Raw genomic sequence first — 17730 nt, 5'->3', positions numbered from 1 at the left:
GAGTTGTGGAAGAACTGTAATAATAATGCTTTCACAGTTCATCACAACATATATATGGAGATATATGTTCTGAATGAATAAAATAACATCTTAATTTAAAAAATCTACTTATTCCAGTCTATCATGTTTTTGATCCGTTATTGTCATTTATGCTTATATGGATGTCTAAAACATAATTTACAAAACATAATTTATAAATCAATGCATGATTGAACTATTAAAAGTCAAACATGAAAAGAAAGGAATAGTCAGGAAATGTCTAAAACACAAGTTTTATATCATAATAACAACTTCATTTCCCTAAGCTTGAGATTCAATAATATCTTTTTTTTTCATGGTAGGGGTCAACCTCAAATACCTTTGTATGAGGTTGATTCACATTTGATACCAAACATGTTTTGCCTTTTAGATTTAAGCTAGAATATTAAAACATTTCGTTCTCTTTTATTCCACTAGTGGAAGAAAATATTGTTTTTGTATTTCTCAAGAAAACCAATCCCAGCATTGGTTACAATTTTTAAAATGACAAAAACTATATTTACAATTGTGGACTGAGACACATAATGAACATTGATGCCCCCAAAGTAATCAATTTCTCTATAACCTATTTTAGACTAACCCATACACAATTGGATACAGAATGATGCATTAATAAAATTTCTACAACCGGAAAATCAATAATTGGCAATATCATACAAGGTTACACATCTCCAAAGTTTCTAGAACGAAAATGAATATATGCAGAAAAAAGCTAAATCTTTCATTTCAGACTTATGAAAACATTATATAAGGCACACAGTTAAATTAATGGAATAAAAAAATTATCTGTAAGTACAAACTGCAATGATCTCCTAGTTAGGAAATGGCAGAAAAGTAGTAATTCGGAATAGATGATAAATTCCTGGCACCAGAACATGACTTTGAAATGCTCAGTGGGGCATGAAGAAAACAGTATCCAATCGCTCTGAATCAATTGTATCTCTAGCAAAGCAGGCATTGCAGAGTAGAAAAGGAGTAAAGAACAACCCTGGTCAATGTACTAATGATTCTAGCAATACTACCCAATAGGATTTTCTTAATTTCATGTATATATTCTATATCTGCCCTGTTCAATATGCTGGCCACTAGTCACATATAACTATTGACAGCATTGTGGCTTATATGACTGAGGAACAGAATTTTTAATTTTAAAGAATGAACTTAAATTTGAATTGTCACATGTGCCCAGCAGCTCCCAGCAGGGGACAGTTTTATTGTTCCATCTATTGGGTTAGAAACTATATTCCCAACTCAGTCTATTTGTTTGACTTGATGATAAATTTGGTAAAAAGCACAGAAAATAGTCATAATGAGTTTTCTATTGTCTTTTTCTATTGTGTAGTCATGCTAGTATGTAACGTAAGACAGTATCAGCCAACTTTTAAAGTCACTCGGACCAAAGCAAAACTGGGAAACACAAGCAGCTAGATAAATACTAACTCTGGTTTGATTGGATAAAAAATATTGGAGCCACTGAGTGATGCCTTACTACTCTTTACTCACTGTCTGAATGCACTGTTGACAAAGTCTGAGAAATGTTTAGATATATTTCTGATAGTATCACTATGTGAATATTATATTTTAAACTGCTCAAGTTGAACAGATAAATTATGCTAGTCTTGTTTACTCTTAAATTATCATTCAATACCACTTGGCCTTGGTCTAATCTGGCTTCAGAGCTCTGCCCCAAGCGGGAAATGTTTATTAATTTGATAGCACACGGAGCAGCTCTCGGCAGAAGTGATACGAAGCCAGAAACAAAGTGGAGTAACTTTACTGTGTGTCTGGATTTACAAATTAAATGTATTTCAAATGTTTTTCAAACAAGCATCTTGCAGAAGGTAAACACTAGGAAAGTTCGTTCAGGTCATTCTCACTAACTTAAGCCCTGCACATGTTGACCCTTATGGCTAATCTAAAGGGAAAAAATAATTAGATCCTACTAAATATTTGGTTAACTGTTTCTTTTTGATGTTTTATTTTCTTCAACATGCTATTTCATCGACTTATACCTGAAAATAGTTTCAAATGACACTGAAGTCAAACTTGTGGTCAAGTTGCTTAAAAATCTCTTTAGGCTAGTTCCATGAAATAAGGTGTATAGACTGTGTAAGTTTCCATTAAGCTGTTAATACCTTGATTGTAAATGCATTTAGTTCTGTTGTGAGCCTTCCAAATTAATTCTTTAACTTGGAAGTGAAAATAACACCTCCAAAGAATCATGGCTCAAAGACTGGACAATTAACCACATGATTCATATTTCCTTTCCTCCAAAATCACCTCTAAACTTCAGAAATGCACATATTCTGCTGTTTCATTTCCTACCTTTCCCATTCTTCCTTGGATTTTTGTTGTTCTTCTTAGTTCAGGTTTCATTCTCTATTATCATCAAGCTATCTTTATATTACTTCCCAAAGACTAGCTCATTGCCAAGTCTCATCAGCTCTGACTGATATCTTCAAAATTAAGACACAATTGAACAAAAATCAAGATGAATATTGCAATTTAATAATTTTAAACGTAAATGTATATATGCATATATATGTACTAGAAATGAAGGAGATCAATATACTAATGAATTATTGATTGCTAAGCAGACTTAAGGCTCATTTTTATCCTACAAAGGAAAAATATGACCCCTTGCTATAATTGATACTGGACTTTTTGCTTTTGTAATAGTCTTTTAAGGATATTAAAGCAGTTTTAAAGAGTTTGTTGAAGATGCTAAATTATGTTAGTGGCTACTATCTTTTCCTTATTTTTTTAATTGTTTTATCCAATGTGTTTAAATTAAAAAAATCTTAAGTCTGCTTAGCCATCAAGAATTCATTACTGGCTATTAGATGAACTCAATACTTTTTAAATGTGTTTTGTATCACTGGATATGCAACAAGGCAATAGTCCTTAGATGCAAACATGATGTAAGCTCAAATTATTTTGCAAAAAAAAAGTCAGAAATATCTATGATATAAAAATAACTGTCTTGCTATAACTGATAACAGTCCTTGTAAAACAGGGATTTGTGAAGATTATCCATATTCAGATATAAAGAGATATAATATGTGAGTGGGGACTGAAGAGGATGATATTAAGATTGAAAAAAAAGTGTGCTCTTCATTTAATGTTTAAAAAAAAGTTATTAGTAAGGAATACAATCCAAAAGCTTAATCACTTGTGTACATATTGAAAAAAATGACATTTTCTTTACCAGGATCTTTTTTACAGAATATTCAGTACATAGGGCCTTAAGATCTTTAACTTTTTTTTTTCCTTTTTAATGTTCCTCTACATTGTTCACCTTTAAAAAACTGGAAAATATTTATTTTGCCATATTTTGCCATATTCAAAAATACAGGTAAATCACGTTTTACTTTAGGGGCGCCTGGGTGGCTCAGATGGTTGAGCATCTGCCTTTGGCTTAGGTCATGATCCCAGGTCCTAGGATGGAGCCCCATTTCAGGCTCCCAGCTCAATGGGGAGTCTGCTTCTCCCTCTCCCTCTGTCTCTCATCTTCTTATGCTCTCTCTGTCTCTCTCTCTCTCAAATGAATAAATAAAATCTTTAAAAAAAATAATTTTTACTTTATTATCGGCTTCCATCTGGCAACAAAGCTAGAATACCTCCTTTATATTATATTTTTAAATACAGTATATTTAAAATTTTATTTTATTAAATTATGATTATAGTATTATTTATATTATATAATATAATTATTAAATTATAATTGTGGTTGATTAAAATTGTACAAAATTACAAGATTTATAAAAGCCATTAAGTATGTCTTTTTCCTAATCATAAATATGATTAGAAGAAAAAAATAATTATATTTATAAACTTGTGCTTTTGGAGGTTTTGCTAAGCAAATATGAAACTCAGAACACACAAAGGAACAGAGACAGAAAATAGCAACAACATCAGAAAGAATGGTAAAAATGTCAAAATACAAATGCAAGATTGTGAAAAAGCAATCGTGACATATTTCATATGCAAAGGGAAAATATCTCCTGCTGGTTATCTCTCCAAAGTACTCTAGACTTCTATATCCAGCTATGACCTCAACTGGGATGTATAATAAGCATCTCAAACTTAACCTGTCCTTAACAGGACCTCTGATCCTCAAACAACAAACAAATTTAAATGCAACATCAAAAACTTCAACAACTCCTTAACTGCTATCCCTTCAAAATATATCCAGAATTCAAGTTTTCTTATTCTCCACTGCCACCTCAGTGCAAGCCACTATCATCTTTTTCCTGGATTACTGATATAGTCTCCAAAGTTATCTTTTGGTTCTGCCTTTACCACCAGCCCTCTTTCCTATCTGGCCAAAATTATATTATCAATTTGGCAGCCAGGGTGATTCTTTAAAAATGAGTTAGATCCTGTCACTCCTCAGCTCGGATCTTTCAATGATTTCCCATTTCACTCAGAATAAAAACACAAATCTTTATAAAGACCCCTTGGGCCGTATGTGATCAGTCTTCCACCACCACAACTCCTTGACCTCATTTTTTACCTTTCTCACCCACTCTCACTATGCTCCCACCACACAGACTTCTGTACAGTTTAACCATCAATCAAAAATGCTCACCAAAAGGAATCTGTGCTTGCTCTTCCCTCTGTCTGGAATGTTCTTCCCAAGGTACAGATACCACTCCCTACCTTAGATCCTTGGGACTTTGCTTACATTCTCTAAGATCATTTTCTGCATATCCCATTTAAAATTGCATTTCCTCAGACATTCTGCATTTTGTATCCTCTCTCCTGCATTAGGTTTCACCATCTAACACACCATACATTATACTCATTTATTTATTGTCTTCGAACTCTAGGATATGACTTTTATGAAGGCAGGCATTTTTGCCTATTTTGTTCACTGGATCCCATTGCCTAGAACAAAACCGGTCACATAGTGAGTATTTAATGCATATTTATTGAGTGAATGAATGAGTGGATACTCAATATTCAAAGAACTCTTTCAAATGATATAGTAGAAAAAGTTGGCAAAGGATATGAAAAGGTAGTTCATAGGTAAGGAAATCTAAATAGCCAATAAACATTTGAAACTATGCTCTACTCAACTGAATAAAGGCAATTGCAATTATTTCAAATGAGATTTGTATTTCTTTCCATCAGATTGGCAAATTTAAAAAATTTTAAGGTGCAGATACTGAAAAACTATGAATTTCTCTAACATTTGGACAAAATGATAGACATCTTTTGTCTTTGATTCCACCCTCACAGTGATAAGTATTGAGGTGATTTTCGTGGTCTCTGTGGCGGGAGCACAAATGTTTTACTTGGACCAAGGGAAGGACCAACATCAAGGGAATGGAAGGGAGTGCTAAGGGGGGTATTTTCCACTCCATTCTCCTCCCCTTTTTTCCTACCCTTCTTTGAGCTCCTGGGAAACTGATCTGTAAAGTTTACATTGGCTAGATGCCTGATCTTTGAATTTCTAGTTGTATTCAGCCAATGAAGATGAGAAAAAGGAGAAGATTGAGGTCACAGTATGTATGTAACCAACTCCCTTTTATCAGAATCTCAACTGCCTGACCACATCCCTGAGGAAGTTTGCAACTCTTTAGGGCAGTCTTCTTCACACTGCCTTCTAGAGCCTCCTGGTCTAGAAGTGATAATTCCTTAGTGTGTCTAGCATTAGTGGATTGAACTATACCTCATAATCTCCTTAAATCCTACCCGCTCCTTTATAATTGGTCTCTTTATTAAACTCTTCTCAAATTTGATGACTTTCCTGTGTCCATGTTCCATGCTGAGAGCCTAACTTGTACAAAAAGCAATGACTGCATATTCAAACTAATAAAAAATATATGTAATCTTCTACCAGCAACTCTTGAAAATCTAACCTTTTCAAACCAAAGCACCAGTACTAACAGAATATTGCAGCATATTAACTATAATGGCAAAGGCAACTGAAAACAATCAGAATCCCTTTCAATGAGGGAATAGTTATATCTATTATGGTATGATCATATTGAGGGTGTTAATGCAGTTATTAAAAAAAAGAATTAGTTAGAGGTATATCCTAATTTGGAAAGATGACCATGATATATTTTAAATAAGAAAATTAAGAGTCAAAGTAATTACTACATTTTTTTAAGAAAAGCAATAAACCCCATGTATGTGTATGGATAAGGGCCTGGGGAGATACCATGAAGCTATTAATATTAAAAAGAGCTGAGGGGGAGATACTTAACATTTTTCTTTAAAATATTTGCATTTTTTTCAAGATGTAAAATGAACATGTATTACTTTTACTTTTAGAATTAAAAAAATAATTAAAAAGTGGTAAGAGTAATGAACATAAGTATGTTTCTACAGGCAAAGAATTTCTCTGCCTCCTAAATCGGACTGTATTTTCCAGTTCTTTTTAACTTTCCTATAATCTCTATAGAGAAATCAGAAATCTCCTTCAGTGAGAATAACAGGCTAGGGAAGGAGGAAGGGAGCTGAGTGAGGACCTCTCTATTTTATTTTTTCCTACCGTTTTTTGTGATCTGACTCACACACAGTTGACGCCACCAACTTTCCTCTGGCTAACATGGTGCCTGTATGGAAACGCTGGATATTTTCTTTTACTTTCCCATCCTTTATGACAATGTATTGTGTTGCAAGAGCAATTGAGAAATATTTATTTCATTTTCAGTTAATTATAGAAATACTCATCTTGTGTAGAATAGAGTCAGAATCTTAGTCCAATCTTACCTCTTACTTAATAGCTATAAACTTGGAAGCTGTTCATTGCAAATGTCAAGATTTCGGTTTTTTGATGGCTGCATAATATTCCATTGTATATATATACCACCTCTTCTTTATCCATTCATCTGTTGATGGACATCTTGGCTCTTTCCACAGTTTGGCTATTGTGGACATTGCTGCTATAAACATCGGGGTGCATGTACCCTTTCGGATCCCTACTTTTGTATCTTTGGGGTAAATACCCAGTAGTGCAATTGCTGGATCATAGGGTAGCTCTATTTTCAACTTTTTGAGGAACCTCCATACTGTTTTCCAGAGTGGTTGCACCAGTTTGCATTCCCACCAATAGTGTAGGAGAGTTCCCCTTTCTCTGCATCCCCGCCAACATCTGTCATTTCCTGACTTGTTCATTTTAGCCATTCTGACTGGTGTGAGGTGGTATCTCACTGAGGTTTTGATTTGGATTTCCCTGATGCTGAGTGATGTTGAGCACTTTTTCATGTGTCTGTTGGCCATTTGGATGTCTTCTTTGGAAAAATGTCTGTTCATGTCTTCTGCCCATTTCTTGATTGGATCATTTGTTGTTTGGGTGTTGAGTTTGATAAGTTCTTTATAGATTTTGGATACTAGCCTTTTATTTGATATGTCATTTGCAAATATCTTCTTCCATTCTGTCGGTTGTCTTTTGGTTTTGTATTAAAGAGGGCACGTATTGAATGGAACACTGGGTGTTATACACAAACAATGAATCATGGAACACTACATCAAAAAGTAATGATGTAATGTATGGTTATTAACATAACATAATAAAATAAAATTTAAAAAAAACTTGGAAGCTGTTCTTACCTAAAGAACATGTGCTAGGAAAGTAAATTTGATATTAAAGCAAGAAAAGTTTAAAATGTTAGAGTAGAAACCCACTGTAACTTAAATGTGATGGGAGAAAAAAATCTAAACCTGATTAATTTTATCCTGTTTATGTTTTTATTTCAGAGAAAAAAATGGCCCATGGTATATACAGATCTACTTAAAATATAGGCTTCAAAAGGAGTTCTATGTGCATGGAATCTCCATTAGAATTGTAAAAGCACCCCACAGAATAAATATGCCACCTAAGCTGCCTCAGGCTCATTTCAAACCCTTCATTCCACATTCCAAAGCCATCTGAATAAAACATTAAAGATTGTTATAAATTGTTTAGAGTATGACCTAGATAGAAGGTACAGTCTCAGTTATCTATGAAATGTACACATTAATAATGAAGTTTGTAGACCATTTATTAAATACATTAAAACTTGCATCAGCAAAATGTATTAAATGCATTTATAAATCAGATAAAATGCTAAGCCCTTGAATACAGTTATATGATAAAAACATTATTAATAGGAAATGGAACTGAGTAGCTGCATAAATTAATCACAAATAGCTTACTGCAGGGGCTGAGGTCCATATCTAGACTAATAAGATTTGTTGAAGAATGACTTTGGTTAGATTGTTAGAGTAAACAATGATGAAATGGATTTCACAATCTCGGCACTGATCTGTGTGTTCATAGTATTCTCACCCCCATGCAATAAATAGTCCTTGTTTGGACAAGTTTAAGCGAATGTGAAGAACAAAAGAAATATATGTGTCTGGGAAGCCACTTTAATACTGTCAAACAACTTAGAGAGTTTTACATCAAATATGTAAGGTTTACTTCAAATATAAGGTATACGTCAAATATCTTATTTTGGAATGCATGGATATAATATGGGAGACCAAATATTTAACATTTTCATCTTGCATGGTAATTTAGACCAGATCTCCCACTTTGCTCATAATTCAGTAAAGACTACAGGCAGTTTAAATTGGAAAGGCAACTATGCTGTTCTTCAATGTTTAAATATGGATATATCTATTGTAGACATGTCTACTACAGGCTGATAGAAGCTAATATTGGATAAAATATTCTCTGTTAAAGCAACAAAAGTTAGAATAACAAATATCCTAAATTTTTCTAGACATGGGCACCTATCCATAAATTTTAAGATATAGCTTATTCTGAGAAAGGGACTTTGAAAAGTAGTGAATATATAATTTGTTTGCTCAGCTACAGTGCAAAGCCAGAGACAGGTTCCCTTATATATGGAATAACATCCATATTCCCATCACCACACAGGGAGTTAGCTCTGGTAATTAGCCAGCCATTAAAGCACTTAGAACACTAACCTAATAATCAGCAATCCTACAACTTTCTAGTCTCACAGCTTCCTCCTAGTACAAGTCTGGGTAATGAGTAACTCTGCCATAAGCCTGTTTGTCCATTTATAAGTTGGAAGCAGCCAAACTCTCTCTCTCTTCATCAAAAAGCACATCTATGTAATAAGATTTCATTGTACCCTATATTCATACAACTACTAAGACTTTCAACCCTCTGTCACACATTATTTCATTTGACCCTGCTTGTTAGGAAGGGTAACCTTACGTTTCAGTTAGCCCAAAACATACCTGATTATACCTGCTAACTTGATGTAATTATTAACAGTGTACCAGTTCATCCTTATAAAGCTAAAAATAATGTATTATAATAGTTCTCGGACCAAATTAAAGGTCTATAAATATTTGTTATTTTTTGTAAATGTTTTGATTATGAATTAAAAAAGAAAAAAAGGAATTGGATTGGATATTTTTCAATGATCTATGTGCTTCTAGTATGTTCTGGGAACACAGTGCTTTGATTATTAAACACAAGTATCCTATATCCCCAGGTAGGTATACTTTACTAGTGGAAAATCAGAATTTACAAATCAAGGATCCAAATTTAGCATCTAATAGAAAATTTATTTTTTGATTTGTGATCTTGTTTTTACACAAAATCCCAAATATGTTAAAAATCTAACTGTGGTAGCCTTAGTGCATTTATTTATTTATTTTAATTTTACTATTTTTAAGTGTTCTGTACACCTAACATGGGGCTGGAACTTACAACCCCGAAATCGAGCCACATGCTCTACTGACTGAGCCATAATATTCGAGAGAGTTCACATGTTTTTTTAAGGTTGAATAAAATTGCTGCTTTCATTGTATAAATAAATAATGTTTGGATTTGGATGATAAACTGCATAGTCCCTCTACTGTAAGACTGAAAAGATAGAGATTTATCCTCTCATTTTATAGTGATGAAATTTAAGACTCAAAGTTGTTAAATTAATTATCTTTAGTAACACTTAGACCTGGTCAGGGCTCTTTCTGCCATAACTTTCTGCTCATGGTTGCATAAACCTTTTATTAGGGTACATTACTATATCCATTGTAGAGTGTAAATAAATAAAGTAAAAATCTCTCTAGCTCCATTCCAGATTCAGTAATTTGCATATGGACATATATTACAGTAGACTAGGCCTATATTGCAATATGGAGGAGCAAAATCTTGGTGAAAGGTACATCTTGGCAGAATGAAAGATGTGTTTGTCTTTCTGGGTAGAAAATTGTTATTAGTTTTACTTGGATTAAAAATTGTAACTTACACAATTTTTCTTGTAAAATGGAGTTTACCAGAGAAAAATGAACTATTCATCCTTAACACTGCAGCATGAATTGTTCATGATGATGTGTAATATACAATTATATAATCATAGAATATCTGTGAGAAAAAGGACATAGAAATCTTGGATTTAAAGGTGCCTGGGTGGCTTAGTTGGTTAAGTGTCTGACTCTTGGTTTCAGCTCAGGTCATGATCTCATGGGTCATGATCTCATGGGTCGTGAGATCGAGCCCCGCATCAAGCTTCCTGCTCAGCCAGGATTTTGCTTGAAGATTCTCTCCCTCTGCCCCTTCCCCTGACTCACACTCTCCCCCTCTCTCTCTCTAAAATAAATAAATAATTCTTTAAAAAAAATATCTTAGCTTTCATCTCCTCAAGCCCCTAATTTTACAAATGAGGAAACCACATCACAAAAGTCACATATTAATATTTAAGAACAGATCAGTACTATGACATTACATACTTTAAAATATGGAACTGTGAAGAGAGAGGTTTCCATACTTGATAACCATTTTCTTCCAAAACTTGTCCTACAAAAGGCTTTGTATAGAAAGATCCTTTGGTCATACATGTTTGTAGAGTATTTCATACAGCACATAAGGAGACCAAGAACTCAGTAAAGTTATGTATTTAGGAGTCTAATTTTCCTTCATGTTACCAAGCTTTGTCAGAATTCATTTCTCCATGTATTCTTATTTTGTTTATGTATACTTATTAGGAAGATCTATTAGGAAATGCTGATCTACAGAGATTCTTTTCAATCTTTCAAACAAAAACATTCCCTTTCTTCAATAATCTCCTGTAATTTTAGTGTAGGTTGATCAAGAAATAAACAATGACTAAAAAGTTATTAAGAATTTGGTAGTAGTAGTAGTATCTTTGTTTCTATAAAAAATAGTTACTAATATTTACATAAGTTTTTATTTAAATTACAAACATTACTTGAGATGATGGGTGAGATAGATGATAGATGATAGATATTCTCAGTCCCAAGGCTGACATGTTGCACAAGGAAATAAATATAGAGCAATCTTTAAACTAAACATACATATACGGAGAACTAGATGGAATAAAATAAATAACTAGGGAATGGAAAATCTAACCTTAAAGAGAGAAGTAATAGGCCAATAAAATATGAACTACACTTCATGTTTAATTTAGCCTAGTCACAGGGATGTTGATGGGAAAAATAAAGATAAATTATTTTTTATAACTCTTCCTGAATATTTGTCTAGAAAAAATGCAAAATTCCACATGCCTCACCTGTGCAACCTTATGTTGCAATGCTAATTTATTTCGGGACCTAGGAAAATCCAGAATTGCTTCAATGTATTTCACCTAACTCTATCTTTCCAAACACTCTGCGCTCTAAAATGCTTTCTTGCTTTCACATTGGAAGAAGTGCGTGATTAATTATGAGACATTTTCTTTTGTTGAAAATTCAAGAAAGAGTTTCTTCAAATTTCCAGAAAATAAAACACTAGTGCTTTGCCTACCAAGAATATAAGTGAGGATGGGGCTCATTATCTCCATCTCCAAAGAGCAAACATTAATTCTTGTCAAGATATCACATCCTTTTTCAAAACTTATTTCCTTCTTCTCAAAATGCCATTGTTTTTCCCTACAGTTCCACTTAAGGACTATGTACATTCTTGCCGTTTATTCCAAATAAACATGCATTTGCTAAGTGTCACACTGTTTCTTAGCCTTCCTGAAACAAATCTAATAACCAAGTGTGACTCTTTTGTTTCTAAGATTTCCCAAACATGCTTAAAAAATATTTACCTTCATCCCAAACTACTATGCATACTCATTTTTCCAAAATATAAAAGGACATGGTATCGAACTATTAAAATTCTTTTTATAAAATATAAAAAATAAAGTTTGATATTTAAAACTTAAATTATTTTTTTATTTTTATTTTTCTCCTTTCTGTTCATTCATCAGCAAGGAAAAAGGGAGTCTTCACTCCACTTCTGTCCTAGTTTAAGGATTTCCAGGTTTATCCTCTGAGCTCTATGCTCCCTAATCTGGAAAGCAGTTTGGACTGGGGATATTAACAGCATACTGTGTTTCTAAACTGAAATCTTTGCTTGAAAAGCTTGGTTTCAGTAAAAGCAAATCGAATTTTTTACATAAAAATCTATGAAAATTAATGCAGTTAGGAAACAGTTGAGAATTCGGAATACCAAGAAAATGGCTAGCTTATATTTAATGAGCTTTTACCATGTGTAAAGACAACTCTAAGGGCTTTGAATATATTATCTCATTTAATCATAGAAATAACTCTGTGCTATTATCTCCATTCTACCAATGAGGAAACTGAATACAAATAGTTTAGGGTACTTGCCAAAGGGCACATCGTAGTACCGGAAACTGCAATCTGATGCAGGTAGTTTCATTCTAAAACCCAGAAAAATCATTATAACCAAGGTAAAGATTTTTAAAGCATGGTAAGTCCTGTGAGTGGCACAGAATGTGGTTACTTGAGTTCTGAACATTAAACACTATGGTTTTGGAAGCCAGGGAAAAGGCCCTACTAGGTGAGCTTTGCATTTAGAGAACACTTATATTGAAAAACAGAGCTAAATCTATCATTTTCCAGTAGATCTACCATTGTTTGCTTGGCCATTCATTATCCGAAAGAACAATTCATAGAGTTGGCTGTTGAAGAAGACCCCTCCTTGACAGTATAAGTACCTAAGATGATGTTTTCCTCCTCTGATAAAATGAGAAAGGCCCCTGCAGTAGTAGATTTCATGGCTGTCAAGACAAGACACAAGCCAATCTTTAAGGCTATGTATAGAGCTTATGTTCTAACTTCAACCCTGAAACTAAATTCTAATTTTTCATCAAACTAAAGGAAGAAAGGAATTAAGATTACCTGAATGCATACAATGTGAGAAACACACCATTAAGTTTTTTTTTTTTTTTTTAAAGAAAGGAGTGGAATTTAATCTTTATTTACAGGACACTGCAAGAGAGGAGATTCCACATAGAAATAAGAAACCCACTGAGAGGAGGAGCTTCATACATGTTGTACAGTTTGGAACTGGTCAAGTAGAGTTTCGTTGCAAAAAGTGCTACAATAACAAAACACATTTAAAAAGAGTTCTTATTAGAGAAACAGTAAGACAAACTTCTACCAAACAGAGTACACAACAAACAACTTTCTGCCTCAGTTGTACAACCTAAAAGTTAAAAGTCCCGGGAGTACCATCCTTCCTGAAACAAATCTAATAACCAATACTTCAGAGGTAGTTTCTGGCACAACATTCTGATCTTCCTCTTCCTCTACAGAAAAATACTTCTCAATCAAGTTTAATGAGGCTTTGTACACAGACTCATTTTCATGGTTTTGTAGAGCTTCGATTTTGTCCAAACCTCCACATTCTTCAATCATTATACTAAGTTTCTCAGTTTCACCTAGTTTCTCAGCAGCCTGAAAGATGTTTGAAATGGCATCCAGAATAACCAGACTAATTTTGGTATCTTTTGCAGTTAAGAGGTTCATCAGTGGTTCTATTATGCCACAATGAACGAGGTATACAATCTGTTCAACTGTCCCACCACTTGTATAGTTGGTCACAGCCCAGACAGCTTCCTTTTGTTTCTTAAAGGCTGCCTTAGAGAGAACACCAACGAGGAATGGGACTAATCCATGATTCACAACTTGCTGTATCTGGTCCTGGCGACCAGCTGTGATGTTTGACATTGTCCATGTAGCTTCCTTCTGAATATTAGTTTTGGAGTTTGTTAGGAGGCTGGGAAAAACAGCAAGTGCTCCTGCATCTATTACAACCTGAGTCTGTTCATCTGCCCCTGTGACAATATTTCCTATGGCTCTTAGTGCAGGAGTCACAATGGGCAATTCAGTAGCTCCTAAAAGCTGCACAAGCTGGGGCACAACTCCTGTTTTCACAACCATTTCAATCCATTCATTTGGACCATCAGTAAGGTAGGAAATGGCCCAGCAGGTATCTGCCAATACTTCTGGATCATCATGATGCAGGAGACGAACTAAGGTAGGAAGAATCTGCTCAACAGCATCTAATGGGGGTGCAGGATTCTTGTTTCGACAAAGGTTTGAAAGTGTCCAAGTAAGGTTATGTAAGTAACCACATGCTAAAGATGACATATCAGGAACTGCAAGGAGAGCCAATAGTGGGTCAACTGCACCATACTTGATAACCAAGTCTCGAAAAACTGAACCATCACCTGCAATGTTTCCTAGAGCCCATACAGCTTGTTCACTGATGTGGGCATGGGAAGATGCCAACAGAGAAATGAATGCTGGGATAGCACCTCCATCTACCACAGCCTTGGTCTGTTCTGACGTCCCAGAAGCAATGTTAGTGAGAGCCCAAGCAGATTCAAACTGAATGGGACTACAATCAGTTCTGCCCAAGAAGGACACAAACTTTGGAATCAAACCAGCCCAGATTATGTTGTCTATGGGGGCTGTTATTCCCTAGAAAGCAGTTTCCTAGCAGCTTGAGTAGCCTGAAGCTGGCTTTCCAAATTGTTGCTATTTATGCCTTTGACAATGTCATCAACAGACCAATTTACAGTGCCCTGGTTGTTGCGGTTTTCCTGTAGGGGAGAGGCAGCCTCATCAGGAAACGAGATTACCTTTCGCCTTTTCAGCATCTGGTCATCCTTCTTAGCTTTCCTCAGCTCCACATTAACTTCTATTCGGCGCTGCCTCATTTCTGTACTGTCTTTCCCCCTGTTCTTGAATCGTTAAGGCGGGCAGCTGGTGAATTAGCATTCTCGTTGGTGGACATGGTTATGAGACAAAGGGAGAAAGCTACACGGCCGGCTCAGGCTTCCACAGGAGGCGGTCCAGGGCACGCAGGCTGCGGGACAGCTGCCCTCAAAAAGTCCACCACGGATCACCCCGAAGACAGTGTGGCCTCACACCATTAAGTTTTGAATCCTGTTATTTCATTTGTCTTTGGCTCAAAGCCTCTAACATGATGAAATTATCTTCAATTTACGATGAGAAAACTGAGGCTCAGAGCGATGGGGTAATTTACCAGACATCGGGTGACTAGCTAAACTGCAGTGTTGGCATTTGAAAGCAACTAGATTAAATTACATGATATTTCCTCTCTACCAATATGCTTCCATGAATGCAAAGCTAAACTCAGGGAAATAAGTAAAAAATAAATAAATAAATAAAAGCAAAAAAAATCTCTAAAAATAAAGTTTTCCTTATGTTTTTCTAAGCTTTTTCAGGCTGGAGATTTAAACATAAGATCATAATATTTAGAACAAACACTCTCTGATTTTGCCCCAATTTATGTTTTGGATCCCACACCTCCCAACTTATAGAAATTTGCATTCTTCATTATCTTTCCCTCTCTTACATGCTTTATGTGACTTGACTAGATATTTTATAAAATCAAACTTCATGTTTTTTCAAGTTTCTCACACACAAAAAAAGGAGATAAATGGGAAAATGTCCCTTCCTTCCATACCCTTTATCTTTCTCTAGCTGTCGCTTTATTTTCTTTTTTTACAACACTACACTTTTGAGCCCACGATCTTGAAAAAGTTACCTTCATTGTATTCAATTCTTCATATTTCATAACCAATACTCATACAACATCTGCCCCCCTCACTTAACAAAGCAGATTTTGATGAAGTCACCAAATGCCTTATGTATTGCTAAATACCAAGGCCAGGTTTTCATCTTGCTCATAAGCCCTCAGTAACTTCTTACACTGTTGATGACATCCTTGGTGAAACACCTTCTCTTCTTGGTTTCTATGAAGATACACTCTTTTGATGAAAGTTTTACCTCTCTGGCTACCTACTCTCTCATTCCAAATGGCTCTTTATTCCAGTTATCAGACATTAATTGTGGAAGTTCTTCAAGTCTTAGTACTAGTACCTTTTCTCAATTAACTCTAGCCCTAGTGGACTCTAAAGTTGTATCACAGCTCAGGACATTCCCTTAAAGCCTCAGACCTACTTATCCAAGTGCCTGTTGCTATCATTTATTGGATAATCTTAAATATAATGCAAAGTCAACATGCCCAAATATGAACCACTGTTTTCTCTCTCTCCCTATTCCCAAATCAGTCATTTTTTCTGTGTTCTTTACCTAAAAGTGTAGCACAGTACACTTCATCCCATTGTGTATGGAAATAGTTATGAAATCATTCTTGCCAATTACTTTTTCTTATTCCTAGTAGGCAACCTATCATACCTGGCTGACTTGACTTTCCAAATACCTTAAGACATAAAAAAACTAAAAACTCTGTGTTAAAATTTTCACCAATGCCCTGGTTTTGCTCGATATCTCTAAGACATCTTTATATTAAAATATCTTTAAATGTTGCCTATAGTATCTTAGTCCATGGGTGGAAAGAAATTATTTCTGTATCCCTGGATTGGCCCCTTCAGCTTTAAAAAAGCAGAGATGGTGGTGGTGGTGGTGAAGGCTGTCATGAAAATAATCCAATAAAAATACATTGTTCAGAACTAATGCCCTAAACTTTTTAAATCTGTGTTTTGGCTCAAATTAGGGGACTTCAAACATAGGTATAATAGATACTTCCCAATATGTTAGTTTAAAGTAAATATTTAAATTCAATTAATTGGCATATAGTGTCTTATTAGTTTCAGAGTTCAGTGATTCATCAGTCTTACATTTAAAAAAATTTTTAAAAAGGAAGTTAGAAGTACAGTAGAAAATTGAAGACATTTCAAATTGTTTGGGGAAACTTCCAGTGTTAGTTATTAAGATACAGGAGACAACTAATTTAAATTATCCACGTAATTTAAGACATATTCATCTTCTAGCATTTAAATGAATATAATGTATCTTTCAATTTTCCTATGTCTAGAAAATAAAGGGTCTTACTTATATTCATAAAAAATAAAGCAGAATATTTAAGATGTCGATAAATAGAAAATACATTCTGTACCCGGTCTTCCCATATTCTTTTTCTCTGGTTCAAAAATATGGAGGAAATTCTTGGGCTATAGGGAAATTCTGATTATCGACTTTTTGCATGATTCCTTTAACTTTGTCTACACAAGTGCCTAGACCATCGCAAAGCATCCATGCATTCTGCTGCCAATACGGACATACCTGTGTTAGTGCCAGGTTACCGGCCCCAGGGCTTGAGCCCCTTTCGATCTCGGGCTTGCAATAGGAAGCACCCGGAACAATTCACTGTCAAAGTGCCTTAAAACATCACTGTGGCACTCGAACTCCTGCATCTCACTGACTGAGGCTAAAGCTTTCCCTGATGCCCAGGCCTTTTCATTTGGAGCTCAACCTCTGTGCTAGGTGGCAGGGACAGACAGAGTAGAACAGCTCACACAAGCTCCTCAGCCTCCTTCCATTTCCTGTGGTTTCTCATTTCACCAGGTTAAAGAACTCTCTTGGCAAGTTAAGACACTTGGCAAGGCACGATTTACTAATGCT

At 34.9% G+C, this 17730-nt stretch overlaps 1 pseudogene; it reads right to left on the bottom strand.

Annotated features, from left to right (window-relative positions):
• Positions 1 to 13477: 13477 nt before the first annotated feature.
• Positions 13478 to 15123, bottom strand: LOC118538106 (importin subunit alpha-1 pseudogene; annotated as a pseudogene).
• Between the last annotated feature and the right edge of the window lie 2607 nt (positions 15124 to 17730).

The sequence above is a fragment of the Halichoerus grypus genome, chromosome 5 (assembly GCF_964656455.1).
Source record: "Halichoerus grypus chromosome 5, mHalGry1.hap1.1, whole genome shotgun sequence".
NCBI lineage: Eukaryota > Metazoa > Chordata > Mammalia > Carnivora > Phocidae > Halichoerus > Halichoerus grypus.
This window is presented reverse-complemented; position numbering and strand designations above follow the sequence as displayed.